Source organism: Gossypium hirsutum, chromosome D10, assembly GCF_007990345.1.
Source record: "Gossypium hirsutum isolate 1008001.06 chromosome D10, Gossypium_hirsutum_v2.1, whole genome shotgun sequence".
In the NCBI taxonomy this organism is placed as follows: domain Eukaryota; kingdom Viridiplantae; phylum Streptophyta; class Magnoliopsida; order Malvales; family Malvaceae; genus Gossypium; species Gossypium hirsutum.
The window spans coordinates 2,678,593-2,682,110 of NC_053446.1; the positions used below are offsets into that span (position 1 = coordinate 2,678,593).

The 3,518-nt window shown below is 35.1% G+C and overlaps 1 pseudogene; it reads right to left on the reverse strand.

Annotated features, from left to right (window-relative positions):
• Nucleotides 1–2,184: 2,184 nt before the first annotated feature.
• On the reverse strand, nt 2,185–3,518 carry LOC107888108 (F-box/kelch-repeat protein At5g60570-like; annotated as a pseudogene).

Here is a 3,518-nt window from a genome sequence, read left to right on the forward strand (position 1 = left end):
ACTTGATTAACATCCTGAGAATTTGAGCACCTTTAGGTGTATGGCGCTCGAGAGCGCATTTGGAGGCACTACAAAAGATAGCTTTATCGAATTTGGGGAGTTGAAGGAAGTATGTGAAGATGTGATTATCCTAATCAAATCTTCAAGGTGGAGATTGTTGAAAAGACAAATTAAAAGGAGTGTTGAAAAGTCAAAAAAATGGGAGGTGCAAGTGGCACCGAAAGAAAAAAATGGTAGGCAAGTTGTTTAAAATTGAATGGGATAATTGCAATTTTGGTCCCTAATTTTTTAGGCCATTTGCAAGTTAGTCCCTAAACCTCAACTATAAATAGGTCTAACCATTTCTCATTTACACCATCCCAACCAATCTTTCTCTCTTAGTTTTCTCTCTTCTCCCATTTGAGAATTCTTAAGGAATTCTATTTGTTTGTAATATTTTGGAGATAGTAAAGTTATCATCTGGTGTTAGTGCCCGAGGACGTAGGTATAATTTACCGAACCTCGTTAAAACTCTTATGTTCTTTTTGTCCTATTTTTCTTTCAATATTTGAGGGTATAATAGTAGTATTTAATTGTGCTATTAAATTACGTTAGAAGGAATATTCTGACTAAGGAAAGACTTGGTATTTAAGAGATCCTTGTGATCCACCTCTCTTCCCTGGGAATTGAACTTTGTGTGATTTTTTAGTACAATAATTTACACGCTTCCGACCATATTGGAACAACAATTTATGCATGGTTTCTCTTATTTACTTTCTTGCTATGCCTATTTATGCATGGTTTCTTCGAATTTGGTTGCAAAGTCCTGATTTGAAAGAAAATTTGCTAGGAGGGAAGGGCGTCTGGCCCATGTAAGAACTTTTGTACCATAACGATTTTCTTACTGTTATTTTAGTAAAATATTTGAAATTCTGTGGTCTTATGGTATAGTTCTTATCGTGATTGGTTATCTTTTATGTATTTATGGATTAATGTACAATCTTTTTTCTTCTCTTTAAGGACCTGAAGGAGGAGAAAAGTTAGTTGCAGCACAGCCTGCGGCAGGTATGCAACCAGCTGTGTGTAAGTACCATCTTCGAAATAGAATTTCTTTTGGTAAAGGGATCAATGTTTTTAAGTAATATGATTTCGTTCTCCTATTGTTTGAACTTTCAGGGGTTCCAAGAAGTTAAAGAAGTAAAAAAAAGATAAAAAAGTAAGATTTCTTATTGAATATTACTGATCGAACGTGACTTTTAGATATTTAGTAATGTCTTAAGTAATTTTGTTGAGCCAATTTTGTGTTTTTTACATTTGGAGCTTCATAAAGTTGGCACAAGTGCTGACTGATTGTTGCTGGAGCTATTTGAATGTTGCACAATCTTCATTTCTTACTTCTAATGTTGCAATTGTTTCCATTGAATTTTGATTTTTTTTTCTTTCTAATGCTTGTAGGAAAATATCAATTGTCTGCTTAGCACATAGAGACAAGTAATTTCTTCTTCTGCACTATTTCTTTTTGTTCAAAATATTTGGTTAAAAGTTTCCTGACTTTGACATGTAATTTACCCTACTATCCTTTTATCCTAGCTACCATCTTCCTCTTGCTTTCCTGCTTGCTATCTTTTTTACACTATTTTCTTTTGGGAAAAAAGAAAGCAGGGCTTGGGTCTTGGTTTGTGTTATTATAAATGATGTAGACCGTAGGGATCTTGTCTGGTTCGATTTGGTCTTCAAACCCCATTTTTAAGTGTTACTAATGCATCTTTGAGATAAATTTAAAAATTTCTTGTTTCCGGGTTCGAGTCTGATGAGATTGATAATTCAATATTTAGCGTCATTCTAGGTTTGTGGTGTCTTAGGGCCCGTTTGATTGCCAGTAAAATGTTTTCCGTAAAATGATTTCTAGAAAATGTTTTACTTTTCTGTAAAATAATTTACTGGAAAATATTTTCTGGTGTTTGATTGAATCTGTGTAAAATATTTTCTGCTGTTTGGCAGATTTCCTGAAAATATTTTCCGAAAAATTTGTTTTTACATATATTAATATATATTAATAAATTTTTATATTTTAAATTGTTTTTACATATATTGCAATGATTTATTTATAAATAAATAAATCAAATTAAATATATAATAATACTCAATTATTAAAATATAAAAGCATTGCAAACTACTTCTGAAATTTACTAATTAGTAGTGAATCAATTGTAGTGATCTCCTGATGAAATTACGCTCAGCATAAAAGCAATTACGAGAAATGAATTCAATGCCAAAGTACAAGATAAATGGAACCAGTCATTACTTGGTATGAGGTTAATACTTGCAATAGAGGGATCAACACAATCAGTTGATAACTTTCAGAAATTGATTCGAGGTCAATTATTCTTCTGAATCATAAAATGGGAAAAGAACAATAAAATTAATGATACTGAGACAATAAAAATTATAACAGATAGAGGATTGTTGATCTTGGTCTTCCAGATGTCGATGTTTGCACCAAAAATGCGGCAACTCTCATTAACAGCCCATTACCGCACAATTATACACAAAAGCATCTGTCCGTACCTTGACATCAAGCACATTCCACTCTTGTCCATCCCTGTTTCCCTCCTCTGGGTTCCAAGAATGCAGAACAATTACTCCATCATCATGCCCTCCATGACCTCTAGCTCCTATTACTAGTAAACTGTTTCCGCATGCTTTAAATGCCAGCCCCCAACTGTAGGAAGAGTCCGCCCTCACAGGTAGTCTCTTCACAACACTCCATGAGTTATTAACCTTATCATATTTCTTAACTTCATTAGTTGCTTGATCAGCAGAGTAAAGCTGATTATTTACAACAGTAACTAAAGGAGGTGAACGCATAGCAGGATGAAACGTACCTCATCGCGACCAGGGTACATATTTTCTATCCTCCTCCATGACCTTGTCTCAATATTGTACTCTTCACCACAAGTCAAACAATCTATATGACTTGACATGCCCCCAATCACATAAAACTTCCCATCCATAAAAAATCCCGAACATAGTTTACGCGGGAAGTTCATGTCGGGCAATGTTTGCCAAGTACCTACTTCAGAATTGTAGAGTTCAGCAGATTGTAGGACATTGCCATTCTTATCACTTCCCCCAACAACAATGGCTATCTCCCCAAGGCTGCTAGAACCAAACAGACAACGAGGCAAATTCATTAGGAGGCATTTGGACCAATTGTGGGAAACCAAACTATACATCCAAATAGCAAATCCTGACAATTCACGACCAAATACAAGTAATTCACTCCCCACTACCAGAGACTCCTTGCCAGCACAAGTAAAACAATCATCACATGGAATCCTAGGTAATCTCATCCATTTCTGTCTCATAGGATCAAAAGCTTCCCAAGGCATCATATTACAGGCCAAGTAAACCCAGTGTTCAAACCCTTGTATTGCCAAGGGATAAAGGTACACTCCAGGTGCTAAAAACCCTTGTATTGCCTTAGGCAGAAGGGGCAAAAAAGCATTCACCTGATTGAAGTAAGGTGCAATATGCAT